The sequence below is a fragment of the Rhinolophus ferrumequinum genome, chromosome 8 (genome assembly GCF_004115265.2).
Source record: "Rhinolophus ferrumequinum isolate MPI-CBG mRhiFer1 chromosome 8, mRhiFer1_v1.p, whole genome shotgun sequence".
NCBI lineage: Eukaryota > Metazoa > Chordata > Mammalia > Chiroptera > Rhinolophidae > Rhinolophus > Rhinolophus ferrumequinum.
Genome location: NC_046291.1, coordinates 56,240,877 through 56,260,445, shown reverse-complemented (window position 1 = coordinate 56,260,445; position 19,569 = coordinate 56,240,877). Strand labels below are relative to the sequence as shown.

At 37.7% G+C, this 19,569-nt stretch overlaps 1 protein-coding gene and 1 pseudogene across 5 annotated transcripts in view; both read left to right on the top strand.

Moving 5' to 3' along the window:
• The window catches only part of B3GALT1 (beta-1,3-galactosyltransferase 1), a 513,038-nt gene that overhangs the window by 23,814 nt on the left and 469,655 nt on the right, over nt 1–19,569 (top strand). The window lies entirely within an intron of this gene.
• Nucleotides 3,795–5,149, top strand: LOC117026316 (tubulin alpha-1B chain-like; annotated as a pseudogene).

The window sequence follows — 19,569 nt, the reverse complement described above, 5'->3', positions numbered from 1 at the left end:
AATGTGGAAGAAAAATGTTTTTGAAAAGAAGTTTGGGGAAAATTGGCCTACATGCTGAGGAATCTAAGAGTCCCTTGGGAGGAGAGAGAAAATTGCTCAAATGACGTCTTTGCCCTATAATAACATATCCTGGCTTCCTACCAGCTCCAGACTCAGTATGTCACCGTGACTGAGCAAACACAATTTTATTTTTAATTGTGTGAACATCATAAGCTAATTGGTATATTGCCAATGTGTTCTTTGATAAGTATGGATGTTCACTGACTCCTCCAATGAAGACAAGATTTGTGCCAAGAGTTGACGTGTCACTTGTGGTTACCAAATTAATTGTTTGTGTGGAATCAAACTATAAATTTACTTTGTTGTTTTTTATATGCCAAACTATTTTAATCTAATAGTGATTTACTTTTAAATTGTCATTTTTATTAGGAATTCATATTTTGCCTTGGTTTGCATGCAAATAGGACACATCTTTATATGGACACATTTTTTTTTCTGAGTATGATGATGCTGTTATCTTGGGCTGCTGAAATGTTTTGCTACATTTATAATGACTAAATTAATGCTTCTATTTTGTATTTTAAAGCCCTTCAAGATTCTGGACCTCCCTTTTCTCACAAATAAAGGTCATAAGAGGTATTTTATATAAATTATATGACTATATAGTCTCATATCTTAATAAAAGTCTTATATTTATATAAATAGGTGTTATTATTGACTGTCCATTTCTAATTAGAGAGCTGTTTCATGACTCAATTCAGTGTGCCCGTTGCATGGCAAAATATCTCCAGGATAGGAATACTTAATAAATTATATCTCTTAAACATTATTAAAATAAATCATGCATATTTAATAAGAACTGTTATAATGATGTATATCCATTGATTTTTGAAACTTAATTGAACTATTAGTTCAAGGCTTTACTGTGTTTCCCTGAAAATAAGACCTAACCGGACCATCAACTCTAATGCGTCTTTTGGAGCAAAAATTAATATAAGACCGGGTCTTCTATTACAGTAAAGTAAGACTGTCTTATATTTATTTTTGCTCCAAAAGACGCATTAGAGCTGATGGTCCGGCTAGGTCTTATTTTCGGGGAAACACAGTAGTAATGAAAAAGCTTTAAAAATGAAATGTTTGTTCTGTATAATAAAAGCCAGAAAATAATAATCCATTATTTTTGTTCCATATGAACCCATATTTAAAATCCCCATTTAATAGCATAGAAGTATAAATCCAACTACTATGAAGAGGTTCCTAGAATAGTTGCTAATCTAGATACAAAACGAAGTTAGAATTTTTTTCTTTGTTATGTTTATATGTCTGCAGGAAACACCAAACTTTTTGAGTCTTGGTGGGATTCTTTCAGAGTGCATCACTCAGTGGCCTATGGCATGATATTTGGTTTTCTGTGACAAAGGGAGAATGAGTAATAGCAGCTACCACTAACTTCATCATCCCCTACCTTATATTTATTTTTCTTTATGGGCTTGCAGGGAGATCTTGACTGTTTGTCATATTTTCTACCTGGAAAAATGGAGGGGAAGTAGCACCTTACCTAGCTCAGAAAAGTTTTATGAGATTAAAATGAGATTTTTGTATCTTGAAAGCTTACACTGACATAATACTTTGTAATTACTATGAAATTCAAAATGACTTTCCTCCCCCGTTTTATCCTTCTGTTGCTAAACATAATCTAATTTTTGCTCCGTAACTTGAGCAGAATTACTTGTCCCTGCAGACCTGATTTCACAGCCTTCCTGTTTACTTCTAAGGCAACAGGTTTATGTTGAGAGATCTTTTGAAAATGTAATGATAGTTATGTTTCCACACAGGTAGAGAAGATGTACCATTGACTTAACATGATAAAATGTATTTTGATGCTTTTCTATCCAGCATATCATATTTAAATATGGTATCTATTATATCATATTTTAAATATTTTATCTATTAACAACAACAAAAAAATACATGTTTTTTAATACCTAGTCCTTCACATATTTACATAACTCCCCATAGCATAAAAAAAATATAAAACAATTGACCAGGATTTTCTTTCACATTTAATCAGGCTTTGGCAATAAAAACAATAAAATTCTGCTGAATTTCTAGCACAACTGTGCTTTTACCAAGATTATGAGAACTGACAGAGATAGACGGAAGGGTGGGAGAGCTAGCTGTTTGGTCCAAAAGATGTCATACCAACCTCTTTAGAACTTTTTTATTTCCTGGGAGGAAATGGTAAAGAATGCTTTATACACACCTAAAATATGAAAGTGCATGTGTAACAAGAATAACAAAAACTAAATGAGGATGGGCGTTTCATTCACAAAAACTTTTACCCTAAGATTCTTGCATAGCTCAGTGCTTCCTGACCAATAATAGGCAATGGAAAAATAATTATTGCGTATATAAATAACAGTCCTGCTATTATCACTTAAAGTATGACTTAAAATATTTTGGCATCACCTTTGCTATGTAAAGAAGAGTAGTATCTGACCTTTATTTTATTTCTGCCTATTAGTCACTCAGCATGACCATACTGGCATGTGTCCTTACTGCAAGTTTTGTCTCTCTCCAACTGATGCTTCCAAACCCCCTGCAGGACAGGTTGGACGTGCCCGGAGGTTATTGACTCCAGGAAGACATCCTTAGCTAATTTATTAAAGTTGGAGGTAAATATTAATATCTACGCTCGTTACTCCCTAGGTAGGACAAATCTGAGTTATATTCTATGTTGTCTCCCAACATTCCCTCGCAAGAAAGTTGCCTAAAGCAGTAACCCAGTCAAAGACACACCCTTTATTGGCTTACAGCCTTCTTTATCTCACTTCTGCATTCCCTTATTGGTGCTTTCTGAGTACAGTTCCCAAATAAACAATTTGCTCTCAAATCCTCCTTACAAGGTCTGATTCTGGGGGAATCCAAACTAACATAAGCACCATCCACAAAATTCTGAGGACACTAATAAGGGAAAAATCATAGCACAGATACTAAAGGGATACACTAGTCAGATTTTCTTTTATCAATTTTCATTTGGTGTCAATCCTCTGAGACTTGGTGATGTAACTAGTCCATTTTCCTAGACCACAAGGATTGAGTGGGGAGGATATTTTAGGATGAGAAGAATAAACAAATAGAACAGCTCCAATTATTTCACTGTGAAGCGCTATAGACATTTAGAAGGCTACATAAATAATGTGTGTGTGTGTGTGTGTGTGTGTGTCAGAAAATGGACTGAAACACCTGGGCTGTTCCAGCATTGATCCAAACATAAATGACCATTGCGGACAATGTGAGAGTGTCCAGATAATCAGCTCAGCTACCTGGGATGGCAGTCAAACAGACAAAGGAATGGATAAATCAGCTTTAAAGGGAAGGATGTGCTAATAGGACTCAGCCTGCCTCCCGTTCCTCCAGGAGTGAGGGAAAAGGCCAGGGTGATTTCAACTCTTTCAACATGGTAGTCACATTGTTCCTGGGGGTGATTTGAGAACACATTTAAAAGCATGTGAACCTTCTAAGCACCAAACCAAGAGGGTCTGTGCACTTCGTACAACCTTAATTAAGAAGCTTACCCTTGTATTTGAATTTCAAAACAAAGCCTTTTATGTTATCCTTGAATAACATCATCACAATATTAGGTGTATATATTTCATATTTGCGATCCAGTATATATAGGAATTCCTTTAAAACATCAAAAGTCAGAGTGCGTTACTTACCTTGACTCTCAACTTGTCAGGGACAGTAACCGGTGTCTGTTGTCTACTTCTGTTACCTGCGCCTGCTAACCCGTAGACATGTGTGAATGCATCTCCATCCACGTTGGCCAGGCTGGTGTCCAGATCAGCAATGCCTGCTGGGAGTTCCCTACTGCCTGGAACATGGCATCCAGCCCAATGGCCAGATGCCAAGTGACAAGACCATTGGAAGAGGAGATGACTCCTTCAACACCTTCTTGAGTGAGACAGACACTGGCAAGCATGTGCCCAAGGCAGTGTTTGTAGACCTGGAACCCACGGTCATTGATGAAGTTTGCACTGGCACCCACTGCCAGGTCTTCCACCCCAAGCAGCTCATCACAGGCAAGGAAGATGCTGCCAATATACTATGCCCAGGGGCATTACACCATTGGCAAGAAGATCATTGACCTTGTCTTGGACCAAATTTGGAAGCTGGCTGAGTGCCCAGGTCTTCAGGGCTTCCTGGTTTTCCATAGCTTTGGCGGGGGAACTGGTTCTGGGTTTACTTCCCTGCTGATGGAATGTCTCTCTGTCGATTATGGCAAGAAATCCAAGCTGGAGTTCTCCATTTACCCAGCCCCCCAGGTTTCCACAGCCGTAGTTGAGCCCTACAACTCCATCCTCACTAGCCACACCACCCTGGAGCACTCTGATTGTGCCTTCATGGTTGGCAATGAAGCCATCTACAACATCTGTCGTAGAAACCTTGATATTGAGTGCCCAACCTACACTAACCTTAAACGCCTTATTAGCCAGATTGTGTCCTCCATCACTCCTTGCCCCAGATTTGATGGAGCCCTGAATGTTGACCTGACCGAATTCCAGATCAACCTGAAATTTGCATCCAGTTCCCTCTGGCCGCATATGCCCCTGTCATCTCTATTGAGAAAGTTTACCATGAGTAGCTTTCTGTAGCAGAGATCGCCAATGCGTGCTTTGAGCCAGCCAACCAGATGGTGAAATGTGACCCTCGCCATGGCAAACACATGGCTTGCTGCCTGCTATATCATTGTGACGTGGTTCCCAAAGATGTCAATGCCACCGTTGCCACCATCAAGACCAAGCGCAGCATCCAGTTTGTGGACTGGTGTCCCACTGGCTTCAAAGTTGGCATTAATTAACAGCCTCCTACTGTGGTATCTGATGGAGACCTGGCCAAAATATAGCGAGCTGTGTGTGTGCTGAGCAATACAACAGCTATTAATGAGGCCTGGGCACGCTTGGACCACAAGTTTGACCTGATGTATGCCAAGCGTGCCTTTGTTCACTAGTACGTGGGTGAGGGCATAGAAGAAGGAGAGTTTTCTGAGGCCCGTGAGGACACGGCTGCCCTTGAGAAGGATTATAAGGAGGTTGGTGTCGATTCTGTTGAAGGAGAAGGTGAAGAAGAAGGAGAGGAATACTGATTACCATTACTTTTAGCCCTGCAACAGGTCATTCTCAGAACTTCAGCTTCAAGCTGACAGGCGTTAAAGCCTTCTGGATAGATTGTCTTTGCTTTTACCTGTGATCATGTCTGTCTTTTTAATGTGTGCCTACTAGATTTTTTCCCTCATGTCTCAAAGTAAAGGCATTGAGGAAAAAAGAAAGTCAGATAATTGAGGATAACTTTCGTCACAGCAATTACAGTAAAATATATCAATGCATCTTACAATGTTTTTGCAAAAGGTTGCTGCTTCTTACGCATGAAGAAATGATAGGATTTTTTTTTCCCTAAGCAAAGTGTATAAGTTAAATCCTGAGATGATTTCATTTGAAAAATGGGAACATTTATATCAGAATTCCCACAAGGTGAGTTTTCACATTGCAAATAGTCTCAATTCCAACATAAAGACCAAAAATTCATTATTGGAAGCAGAATAAAACTGGCTGAAAGTTTTGTGAGCATACTCATCACTAGTTGATTATAGGTCTATCCAATACCAAAATTATTACACTATGTATTTGATTTGTTTGCAACTTTAATATTCTGATACTTACATTAAGAAAAAAAGACAGCTGCAACTCAAATAGTAGCAGACATTTATACAAGTTTCATTCCCTAAGCAAATCTAGATATAAAATAGGATTTTCTTCTTATTGTTTTTGAGACGAATGAGTCATTCACTGTTGGTTCCACTCTCCAAATAGGTCCTTATCCTATTAAGAAATTTGATGTTTAGGAGGGGTTAAAAACAATCCAATTTACGTTTCTGCAGCGATTTTCTATAAAAGATGGGTATTTTTTAAAAATATTCATTAAGATTTCATAATTATTTAAGTTTAATATTTGTTAGTATTAATTATCCAATTTGGGTTCAGAAATGTAAGCCAACTGTAGTCCTTGGCTAAGGAGAGGAAACAAATTCCTTCTCCAATCTCCTGGATTCCCTGAGGTGCCTGGGCTTTCCGCCAGCCTCCCTGGGAGACATGCTCAGCTGCCCTGGCCTACAGACTCCTGTCTGCATGGAAGCTGAGAAAAGTCTCTCTGACAGGCTGAAAATCAGCCGCAGAAAGCCAGCTGCAAACAGGACAGCGGGGTCCCTGGGAAGCTGGGAGGCTCTAGCCTGTTGGATCCTGCAGGGTGCCATTTCCTGTCAGGAACACCTTTTTTTCTTTCTTTCTTTCTTTTTTTTTTTTTTTGTCACTTGGCTCTCAAAGGAGCTTGAGCCACTTCTTATAGCTGTGAGGAAGAAGGATGACTTCCAGAGCTGCCTTAGGTGGGTCAAACAGGCATTAGAGAATTCAGCATTAAATGTCATTGCCTTGTTCTGTGATGGGTTTTAGGATTCTTTGTGAAGAATAATAATGGTTAGGGCAAACTGAAGGTTGACCTCCTTTTGCTCATGTTGTCTGTTTGGAGCATATTAGAGGGAAGCTGCCATTAATCCCCAAAGCCTTGATCTCATTTCTACAATAGGCAGGTCTGCATGCAAACATTTCTAGTCTTCTGACCTAATGGTCTGGACATGGTACTCATGCACAAATGCAGCAAAAGCTTGAAATGGTTTTCAGTTATTAAATACCCATGCAAAGATACAAGTGATGATAACGTTTCTGTAAACAGTGTCCACTGTAATTAAAAAATAGAAGAGCACAGAGAATTTCTATAAGTCATACGTTGAACTTTCTAAGAATCCTCTTACAAGAATAATACCACTAGCCTAATAACTTTTTGACATGAAGGACAAAATAAAAAAAAAAGAAGAAGCATATTCTCTTTAGTTGGAACTCAAATGAAGAAACTTATCTCCTTATCATTTGAAGGAGGGGCATAAAGAAACATAATACATACGAGGTTTGTAATCCCTCGGATATAGGTACTTTGTCATACACAAAGAAAAGTCTTTTAATGATTAATAATACTGGCTTATGCCACTGAGTGTTTACTGTATGCCAAAGCCATATGCTCACCCTTTGTTATAGTTACCATCAGATCCCAACAGGCTACAATGTGGATGCATTAAATCCATTTTCAGATGAAAACACTGTGGCTCAGTAGTAAGGGACTTCGTTACTTACATGTCTTAGGTTTCATACTTTGAACCCAGATCTGTTAGAATATTGTGTTGCTTGTCTTCTCCTTTTTTTTTTTTTTAAAAAAAGGTGTACAACATGATTTAATATATGTATACATTGTGAAATGATTACCACTATCAAGTTAATTAACACATCCTTCACTTCACATTGAGACCATGTTTTTTGTGTGTGGTGAGAACATTTAAGATCTATGAAATTTGAGTTATACAATACGGTGTTATTAACTATAATCACCAGGCTGTACATTAGATCCCCAGAACTTATTCATCTTATAACAAAAAGATTATACCCTTCGGATTGTCTTATTTTTGAAACACAATAACACCTGCCTTATCCAGTTAGGTTGAAGAGTGTTCTGATATTATGAATGGTTTAAGTGTTTCTTAATTTATACAGTCCACATCTTGGGCTATTTTTAAAGACAGCCTATGGTCCTCTAGATCTAGGCTTCACACTTTCCACTATTATTTCTTTGTTCTTCCTTTCTTCAAAACATCCTCACCCTAATACATTTGAGCATAAAAACATTTTCAAAACACTTTCAGTAATGTTTTCTGTATAGATTATAAACTGATGTTATTTGGCTATATTTTTAGAAAACAGCATATTTTAAAAAAAAATAAGTTGAAAACATTTAAATGGAAAAATGAGAATCAAGCAATTCAGGAAGGGGCATTATGCCTGTGTAATGGCTCTTGAAGAATAGCATTCACCTAGGGTTTGCTTTATACATTAAAATGAAGATTTCTAACTTTAGATCCATCAATCACCATAAAACATAATCCTTATTTTCAAATATCTTAAACAAAACATAGTCACATCTTTTTAATGAATTTTGTTAATTGGGGCAGAAACGAAATCATTACAAAGATTGAAAAGAAAAATGAACCCAGGTCGAAAAGCTAGCATGCATTAAAAATAGAGAAAAAGCTAGAATTATAAGAATAAAATTAAGCCAAGACCTTCATATGACTTTTTCTAAGGAAAAGAAAAAGACTGCTTTTTTAGAGCAGTTTTAGGTTTACAACAAAATTAAGAGGATAGTAAAGAGATTTCCCATATACCCTCCGTGCCTACACATAAGCAGCCTCCCCCATTATCAACATTATTCACCCGAACTACAGATTTTTACCCAGGATGCACATACACTGACACATTATAATCATCCAAAGCCCATACTTGACATTACAGTCCACTCTTGGCGTCGTACATTCTGTGGGTTTGGACAAATGTATAATGGCATGTACTTATCATTATAATACCATACCGAATATTTTCACTGCCCTAAAAATCCTCTGTGCTCTGCCTATTCATCTCTTACCACCTCCCACCGCCAACCCCACAACCACTGATCATTTTACTGTCTTCATGGGTCGACCTTTCCCAGAATAGCATACAGTTGATGGCGTACAGTTGAAACATACAGTATGTAGCTTTTTTCATATGGGCTTCTTTCACTTAGTAACATGCATTTAAGGTTCCTCCATGTCTTCTCATGGCCTGACAGCGCCTTTCTTTTTAGCGCTGAATAATATTCCATTGTCCGGATGTACCACAGTTTATCCATTCGCTTACTAAAGAACATCTTGGTTTGCTTCAGTTTTTTGGCAATTGTGAAGAAAGTTGCTATAAATATCCATGTGCACGTTTTTGTGTGGACATAAGTTTTCAGCTCCTTTCGGTAAATACCAACGAGTGTGATTGCTGGATCATGTGGTAAGAGTATGTTTGGTTTTGTACAAACCTGCCAAGCTGTTTTCCAAAGTGGCTGTACTGTTTTGCATTCCCATCAGCAAGGAATGAGAGTTCCTGTTGCTCCACATCCATGCCAGCATTTGATGTCAGTGTTCTGGATTTTGGCCATGCTAATAGGTGTGTAGTGGTATCTCATATTAATTTGCATTTTCCTGATGGCATATGATGTGGAGCATCTGCTCATGTGCTTATTTGCCATCTGTGTATCTTTGGTGAGATGTCTGTTAAGGACTTTGGCCCAATTTTTTAAGGGGTTGTTTATTTTCTTATTGTTGAGTTATAAGTGTATTTTGTATATTTTGGATAACTATCCTTTATTAGATGTGTCTTCTGCAAATATTTCTCCCAGTCTGTGGCTTGTCTTCTGACTTACTTGATCATACTTTGTTTTCTTTCCAACTTTATCGAGATATAATTGACATATAATATTGTGTAACTTAAAGGTGTTCAACATGTTTATGTGATACTCTTATTTATTGCAATGATTATTACAAGAATGTTAGCTAACACCTCCATCACATACATAATTACAACTTTTTTCCTGTGGTGAGAACATTTAAGATCTATTCTTGTAGCAACTCTCAAGTGTATAGCACAGTGTTATTATCTGTAATCACAATGCTGTGCATCAGAACTTACCTTCTAACCAGAAGTCTGTACTCTTTGACTAACATCTCCCCATTTTCCCACCCCCAACCCCTGGTAACCACCATTCTACTTTCTGTTTTCATGAGTTCGGCTTTTCAGATCCCACATATAAGTCAGATCATACATATTTGTCTTTCTCTGACTTATGCTACGTAGCATAATGTCCTCAGTGACCATCCATATTATCACAAATGCCAGGGTTTTATTCTTCTCATAGCTGAATAATATTCTATCATATATAAATACCACATCTTTATCCTTTCATCCATTGACGGGCGATTAGGTTGTTTTCATATCTTGACTATTGTGAATAATGCTGCAGTAAATATGAAAGTGCAGATACCTCTTTGATATCCTGTTTTTATTCCCTTTGTATATATATCCAGAAATGCTGGATCATATGGCAGGTCTGCTTTGAATTTTTTGAGGACCCTCCATACTGTTTTCCATAGTGGATATACCAATTTACATTCATATCAATAGTGCAGAGGGCTCCCTTTTGTCTACATTCTTACTAGCTATTGTTATCCTTTGTCTTTTTTGTGATAGCTATTCTGACAAGTGTGAGGGGATATCTCATTGTGGTTTTGATTTGCATTTCCCTGATGATTAGTGATATTAAGCATCTTTTCATGTACCTGTTGGCCATCTGTATGTCTTCTTTGGAAAAATATATGTTCAGTCCCTCTGCCCATTTTAAAATCAGATTGTTTGGTTTTTGTTATTGATTTGTATGAGTACTTTATATGTTTTGGATATTAACCCTTTATCAAATATATGGTTTGCAATTATTTTCTTTCTGTAGGCTGCCTTTTCATATTTTTGATTGTTTCTTTCGCTGTGCAGAAGCTTTTTAGTTGAATGTAGTCCCATCTATTGATTTTTGCCTTTGTTATTTGTGCTTTTGTTGTCATATCCAAAAAATTGTTGCCAAGGCCTACGTCAAAGAGTTTTTTCCCTATTCTTTCTCTTAGGAATTTTATGTGTTTTAGACTGTGATTTAAATTACTAATCCATTTGACTGGTATAAGATAGAGTCAAATTTCATTTTTCTGCATGTGATTATCCAGTTTTCCCAACATCTTTTATGGAAGAGACTATCCATTCCCCATTCAATATAATGGGTTCCTTTGTCAAATATTGGTTGATAGTATATGTGGGGGATTATTTCTGGGTTCTTCATTCTGTTTTATTTGTCTATATGTTTGTGTTTATGACAGTACCAAACTGTTGCGATCACTATAGCTTTATGATGTAGTTTGAAATCAGAAAGTGTGGTAACTCCAACTTTGCTTTTCCTTCTCAAGATTGCTTTAGCTTTTTAGGGCTGTGATTCCATACAAATTTTAGGATTTTTTTTTTTTTCTGTTTCTGTGAAAATGCCATTGGGATATGGTAGGAATTACATTGACTCTATAGATGACTTCAGGGAGTGTGGACATTGTAACACTCCAGTCCATGAACATGGGGAATCTTTCCATTTGTATCTACTTCAGTTTCTTTGACTAGAGTATTACAGGTTTCAGTGTACCGATCTTTTGCCTCCTTGGTTAAATTTATTCCTCAGTATTTTATTGTTTTTAATGCATTCTTTTTAAATATGGAATATTTTGTGTTAACATATGATAATATGACACTTGAAATCTGTTAAATGTATTATAATCACAAAGTTAAAAACTAAAGAAGGATATTTATTGAAGTGAAATGAATACTGAAAAATTAGTTTTTATAAACCTGTTAGAGAAAATAAATTTCTGGGCATTTCATTTATACAGAACATAGTCTTTGAAAAAAAAAGTTACAATATATATAAAGTGATTGGTTTTAGCATACCGACTATTAATTATCTTAAACCATCAAGCTGAATATTTACTATATATGATATCTATTTGTCTCTTACAACACCTCCTTATGCAGCATTGAATTCCATCTTCCTACAATTCTCAGCTTCTAACATCTCCTGTCAATGTGCAGAGAAAATCAAAGTCAGGAAGGGAGGATCACCTCAATATCCAAACACCACAACTAATAAAACTCCTGCGTATTTCCACAAATCCATTGATCCTTTAACTAGGTCAAGGTGGGAGAAGCATCCCTCCACTTTGCTGTCAAGATTTTTCTTTCATATTTTCTCAGGAAACTTAACCTCCCTCTCTATTGGTGCCTCTCAATGTGCATTTAAAGATTTTCTTTCTATCTTGAAAACAATAACAGAAACAAAGTACCTGCCTATCCCAGAACTCATTTTAACTGCCACCCTTTCTCTCTCCTTTCACTATTTGAACTTGTCAAAGTGATAATCTAAACTTGGGTCTATTTTCCCAACTCCCATTCACTTCTCAACCAGTTTTAATCCAACTTCTGTAGTTATCACTCAGTTGAAAACCTGTCAAACCTTTCAACATTAGCATCCAAGGTGCTAAATACACGGGACACTTGTTGGTCCATTTCTTGCTTGAAATCTTGGAGTCATCCAATATCTTCAGCCACTCCTTTCTCACTCAGAAACTTTTCCTGGGTGTGTAAGACACTGCAGCATCCCGTTTTGTTTTGTTTTGTTTTGTTTTCCCCTAGGATTTGGTTGCTCAACCTCAGTCTCTTTTGTAGCTTATCTTCTACTGTCAATTCTTTAAATGACAGAGGTGATATTTTCATTAGTTTGTTCATTCTTTCATTCTATTAACAGTTAAGTATGTACTTCATAACCAGGCACTTTTCCGTGGCTATGTGGTCTGTGAGTTCCTCAAAGTGTTAGGACAATCTCTCTCTCTCTCTCTCTCTCTCTCTCTCTCTCTCTCTCTCTCTCTCTCTCTGTCACTTCTTACCTAGAGCATCTGCATAAAAATCTGACATTCAGAATTATTTAAATGCATCAATGTGCTATATTTTTTCCTATACATGATAGATAATTTTGCAGCTTTTATATACACAATAGCATTGACTAGGTGACAGAAGGTTAAAGAAGTAACAGACCAAAAGTAGAAAAACTAAAGTTGTATCCTTGTGCTTCTAAGGACATGGTAATTTTTGTCTACTTTCATATTTTTTATGGCAAGTATTTACGTTGTTAAAGGATGATAAAATGCCATTTTATAGGATTGCATTATCTTCCAGAGCACTGGCATTCAAAGCTATTAAGCTATTTTATTGTAATAGACTTGAAAACAATAAAAGAAACACACTTACAGAGTTAATTTCAAGGTAACTGTTACTTCTATCCTTCTTATTTTTAAAAGTTAAATTGAATAGTTTCAAATTTAATTCTCCTTGTAGGTACTGAAAAAAGATCTAAGTACTAACTATCTACTCCACCCATGAGCAGTAGTACACTGCATCTAGAGATGTTTGTTTCTGAAGAGAGATGGTTATATAAAACAATCCATGAAGAATTGACTGTCTTTCGAAGACTCCAGTGTAAGACCTATATAGTTAATTCCATTCGATTGAACCATCTGGGGATAACGTAATGTGCTTACAAGTTCAAAAATATGTGCTATATAGTATATATATGCATTTTAATAAAAAAGACAACACTAATATTGCATGACATATTACAGAAATAGTTCATTTGCGAAATTTTTATAGTTATAAAATTAGATTCCCTTGCCTCTGAAATATTTCTGCTGCTCACTTTGATGGCTTCTTATCAACTTCCTTGAAGAATTTATCAAAAGAAGTGTGCACTCCCGGTTTTCTCCTCTCTGTAAAGGAACCACTATGTGGCTACAGCTCTGCGGGACTGCGAAGGCCCTCTGAATCCAAATCACGGGCAAGATCTTAAACCTTGATTTTTAAACTTATAATTTTAAATGCTTATTTATTTTATCTCTCACTAAATGGAGGCTTTCAGACAAAATCTTCACTGATAGAAATCTGGTGGTTCTTTTTTCCTGCTTTGCATTGTGTTCTTTTTCTTCACAATTGAAAACAAAGCCAATCAGCTTAGGATTCATCACTTTTGGCATGACTAACCATTTCCAGTTTGTCTCAATTGTATTATTTCCAAAACAGTAGCTTTATTTTCTATTTCCTGGTCATTTTTAATGAAATAAAGGCAAAGAGCAATAAAACATTATTATGATTGCTCAAACAATCAAGGCTGCATAGACAAAAGTGTAATTTTTGTGAGGACACAGGCAGGCAGGTAGCCCCACGCTCAATAGCTTGAAATATTTGTTCACCAAGTGGTGTTACAAAGGTCATAATTTAGCAAAGGAAAGAAAATTTAAGGGTGTGAGTATATAAGTATGTAAAACTTTGTGTGGCATGCATGTTGGATATGCGAAAGACTCATTTCGAGTGATAAAATATACCCTAAAAGCAGATTGTTTTCTATCCTAGAAAATCCTTGGTCAAGGCCTCTGTATTCTTATGTCTGTAAATGCGACTGCATTTATTCTACCACTTTAAATAGATTGGTGTTCGGAAAATGTTTATTTAATGTATGTGTGATTAAATGAATGAATGAATGGCTATTTTGCTGAAATGCCAGGCTATTAGGAAACTCAATAACTGAACAAGAAAGGCAGCGACATTAAACTTAGAAAATGCAGAGGGGATGTTAACAGTGAGCATGTAGAGACAAAGGAAAAAAGAGTAATAGAGCTTTATTAGGAGAGAAAGTGATGCAGGAGAAAGAGCACATTGCAGTAGTGCACACATGTCTGCATATTCTACTCATGGCATTTCAAAGCAGTGAGAATGTCAGCCAGTTACTTACAATCTATATCTTCTCATTCATACAACTAAGCCTCAGTTTTTACATTCATGAAATGGGAATAATTGTATTTTTCTCATCAGGTTTTGTATATAAGCACTTAGCTCAGTGCTTTACATTTGGTAGACATTCAAAAACCCTTAGGTTTTTCTTTCATTCATTTGAGAAGTTGTATTTGTCCTTTGCCTATGGCATCTGGGATCTGGTGCTCCATAGTTATACTTTAAGTCCAAAATTTAACATTGGCTCAGTTGCCTGATTCCTTTTTGAAATATGGCTGATAATACTGTTTTGCTAGTGGGAGCCTGATAGAAACAATCCTGGCCACCAACATTATTCATGGTGGCTTATTACTTCGTGGCTCACATGTAACTGTGATTGATGAGTAATGTTTCAGCAGGTGCAAGACTTGGCTACACTATTCTGGCTGGAAATGCTCTAGTACCCTGCTTCAGAGTAAATACTAATGATTCAAAATGCAATTCAAGTTATCGCTATAGGTATTGAAATTCCTATGGATATGGGCCAGAATTACCACACCTATGTTTCTTTTTTCCTGCACATTAGCCTAACAGCTGAAATTGACAATAGCAGTTTGTAAAGCTATCCAGGAATGTAAGCAGGTGGAAAATCTACATCCTTGGAATTCTTTATTTGTTATGACTGCTTCAGTTCATCACATTCAGTTCACAGTACGAGACACATTAATATATGATAGATGATGTAATGTCAAGATAATAATTATGAGTAATCAATCATTTATAGTTTGTCCACATGGCACCAGAAATATGTGCTTAACTTTGCCGCCTGCTGCTGGCTGGTTTTTGTTATTGTTGCTAAAGTTTCTGGGTGGGTGTGGGGAGGTTCAGATTAAAAATGGCATGTTTTAATTTACTCATACCTAAGGCTTTTATTTTTTAGGACCTGAAGCCAACAAAAATAATTTTTACCTAGTAGATATAACACTGACTTGTTGTGCAAAAAATCCTGAAGCAATATTATGAAAATGTAAAATTATGTGATCATCTATGCAATACTGTATGAAAATGTAAAATTATATGGTCAATCTGTTGCAATAATGGGGCAGTTAAATAGTGTTAGATTGCTAGAGAAGAGTCACAGGATCCAAAAAGGCAACACATGCAAATCTACAATTTATTGCACAAAAAATGGTGAAATATAGCAACAACATGTAATTAAGTATATGCGTCACATCCAAAGGCTATTTCACAGCAAAGACTCAGCAAAGGGCAAGTGCCAGCTCCAATTGCTCTCCTTAATAAAGACCATACTAGATGTACTTTCTCTCTTGTTGGTTCCCAACCCTGAGAGCTCCCTGGGTGAAACCTGAAACTGGCCCCCATACCTGGAGGACAAGGAAAAGGTAGACCACTTCAGACTGAGTGGTAGTTTTAATATGGGAACTTACATATGAGGCTTGCCTTGTCTTGGATGCTGCAAGACTAGTAGATCGCCTCACTCACCTGCCACAATCTTAAAGTTTACATAGAGACCTTAAATGGGTTCAATCACATATACCGTCCAGATGGTCTCAACAACACATTACTTTCTCAAGGTTGGGTCCTTGAAACTGGCTCCTAGTACTAAATAGTGGGCTGGACGTAGATTTCAAAGACAAGGAAGAGATGAGGAGCCTCTGATTGCCTGAGTCCAGCTCACAGGACAACTGGCAGTCATGTCCTCTCAATGACCTTCAATATCTCTTAGGTCAAAATACCTTGGAGCCCAGGAGCTGAAATAATTCTCAGCTAAGATGACCTTGTCATGTAGGCAAGTTGTTTTGCAACATAACTAGCTCCAACTGCAGGCCCTGTAAGGGTCTCATGGAGACCAAGTGCAAATCATCCATCTCACTGTTACCAACCAACAGTGCTGACCAGCTTCTGCAAACCTCCCCCAAACTCTTTGGAATTAATGTGGATTAAAGCAACACTATTAATTAGTACATTTCATGCCTTAATCAGGTGTCAGTCCTGTGCAGGTACATTTTTTATTTTAGTAACCATGCTTAGGCCAATTTCAGGTCTGCTGGAATTAGCCCTCACGGCATACTTTTTCTGAAACAAGTTTAAGAAAACTTAATTCTAGTTAGTAATGGTAAGTTGGACATGCATATTTACTTCCACTCTTTTCTGAAATACTCTTAATAGCAAGGGCAGCTTTTTTAAAAGGCATTACAATTTCCAGTCAAGATGGTAGAGGAGGTAAATGCTGTGCTTACCTCCTCTCATGACCACATCAAAATTACAATTAAACTGCAGAACAACCATCCTGAGAATTACCTGAAGTATAGCTGAACTGAGGCACACAACTAATGACATACAGAAGAAGCCACCTTGAGACAGGTTGGCTGGCAACGGGCTGATGGAACGGGCTGACATGGAACGGGCTGATCCCACACATGTGTGACCTTTAAAAATTGGGAGGGATATCTTGGCTGCTGTGAAAGGCCTCCCTCCCTACTCCAGGAGAGACAGGTCCCAGTCCTACACCAGGCTCCCCACCCCAGGGTTCCAGTGCCAGGCAGAGAAGTTTTAACTTCTGGTTGTGAAAACCAACAGAGATTGTGGCTGAGGGATAGGGAGGGCTGCTGCAGTTCCAGGCACTCCTCTTAAAGGGCCTGCACATAGACCAATGGAATCACTGGGTCTGAATGCTAGGGCAGCATCTCAAAATGTTCCAGGGACATATGGGGAGGAATTGAGTTGTCTGGCTTCAGAGCAAGGTCTGGAGGGGCAGCTTTCTCCTGGACAGAAAGCTCGCACTAGAAATTGTTTCTTTGTTGAGCCCTACCCGCTCCTGGAATACAGAAGCAGGCATCCACCATATCTGAGACTTCATCAAACTGGCTAACACTGTTAATTCATCCTGCCCTGGTGATTCTGAGATCCTATGCTACCCAACTTTCAAGCACACCCACTCTGCCTCTAGTGGCTTTTCCATACAAACAGCCTGCCATTGCCCATCCTGCAGTCTTTCCTAAGATCTCGTAAAAGTTCACAAAACAAGCAGCATCTGCCTTTGGCATATCACAACACCTGGCTGAGCAACCCTAAGCCCGGCACTAGTGACAGTTAGTCGGCCTTTGTTCGTGGCTTGTCCTCAGCAGGCACCTCCAAGCGCAACACAGATGGCAGTCATCTGTGGATTGCTTTGTGGTTCATTCCAGGTGGCCCTGGGTAATGCAAAGTCTGCAGCTGAACTTGGCCTGCAGCGGGTCTTTTCCCAGGAGACCTGGGGACTGACACACTCAGTGGCCAGCTTCTGACCAAGTTGGAATATCACCCAGCCACCAAAGGGGATGAGACACCCAAAGAGTACACTGAATAGGCACCAGAGCTCTCCTAAAGTGAATACTATTCTGTAGGGTCAGCCCCTGTACCATAGTTTTTCCACTATAGTCATGTCCAGTCCTCACAATCACTGAGCCCAAGGGTCAATCCCTCCCATTAATATGCAAACAGAAACCAAGGCTTAACTACAACATGAGGGCACACAAAACCCACAAAAGTGACACACTTGAAGCACCTGGCTCAGGTGACCAGGAAGACTGAGCCACTGGCCCCACAGGACACTTACTACATAAGGCCACTTTACTAAGATTGGGAGACATAGCAGCCCTACCTAATACATAGAAACAAACACAGGGAGGCAGCCAAAATGGGGAGACAAGAAACATTTCCCAAATGTTTTCCCAACAACAGAACAAAGCTCCAGAAAAGGAACTAAAAAAATGGAGACAAGCAATCAACTGGATGCAGAGTTCAAAGCACTGGTTATAAGGATGCTCAAAGATCTCAGGGAGAACTTCAACAAAGAGATAGGAAACATAAAAATGGAGAAAGAAAGCATAAAAAGAACCAGTCAGAAATAAATTATACAATAACTGAAATGAAGAATACAGCAGTGGGAATCAACAATAGATTAGATGAAGCAGAGGATCAAATCAGCGATTTAGAAGATAAGGTAGCAAAAAATACCTAATCAGAACAGCAAAAAGAAAAAAAAAATCCAAATAAATGAGGACAGTTTAAGGGGTCTCAGACAACATCAGACATACCAATATTCACATTGTTGCGGTATCAGATGGAGAGGACAGAGAGCGAGGAATTGAAAACCTATTTGAAGAAATAATGACTGAAAACATCCCTAACCTGATGCAGGAAATAGATATACAAGTCCAGGAAGCACAGAGAGTTCCAAACAAGAGGAACTCAAAGAGGCCCAAACCAAGACACATCACAATTAAAATGCCAAGATTAAAGGAGAAAAAAAAAGGCATCTTTAAGGCAGCAAGAGAAAAGCAGTTAGTTATCTACAAGGGAGCTCGCATAAGACTATCAGCTGATTTCTGAACAGAAAATTTGTAGGCCTGAAGAGATTGGCAAGAAATATTAAAAGTGATAAAAAGCAAGGACCTACAACCAATATTACTCCACCCAGCAAGGCTATCATGTAGAATCAAAGGACAGATAAAGAGCGCACCAGACAAGGAAAAGGAATGTAGGACTTCTTAAGATGGACAAAAAAAATAAAAAATCAAAAATATGAGTAATAAAATAGCAACAACTACAGGTCTATCAATAATTACTTGAAATATAAATGGATTAAATGCTCCAATCAAAAGACATAAGGTGGCTGAATGGATAAGAAAACAAGACACATACATATGCTGCCTACAAGAGACTCACTTCAGAATGAAAGACACACAGAGACTGAAAGTAAAAAGACAGAAAACAATATTTCATGAAAATGGAAACAAACAAGCAAAACAGCTGGAGTAGCAGTAGTTATATCAGACAAAATAGACTTCAAAACAAAGGCTGTAACAAGAGACAAAGAAGGACCCAATAACCTTACCTCTGGGTATTTATTCAAAGAAAAACAAAATACTAAATACTTCAAAGGGACATGTGTGCATCCATATTCATTGCAACATTATTTACAATAATGAAGATATGAAGGCAACCTGGGTGTCCCTAAATGGATGAATAGGTAAAGAAGAGGTTTACATATATACAATGAAATATTACACAGCCATAAAAATGAATGAAATTTGCTTTCTGCAACAACATGAATGGACCTAGAGGTATTGCGCTGAATGTAGTAAGTCGGACATAGAAAGACAAATGTCATATGATTTCACTTATAAGTGGACTCTAAAGA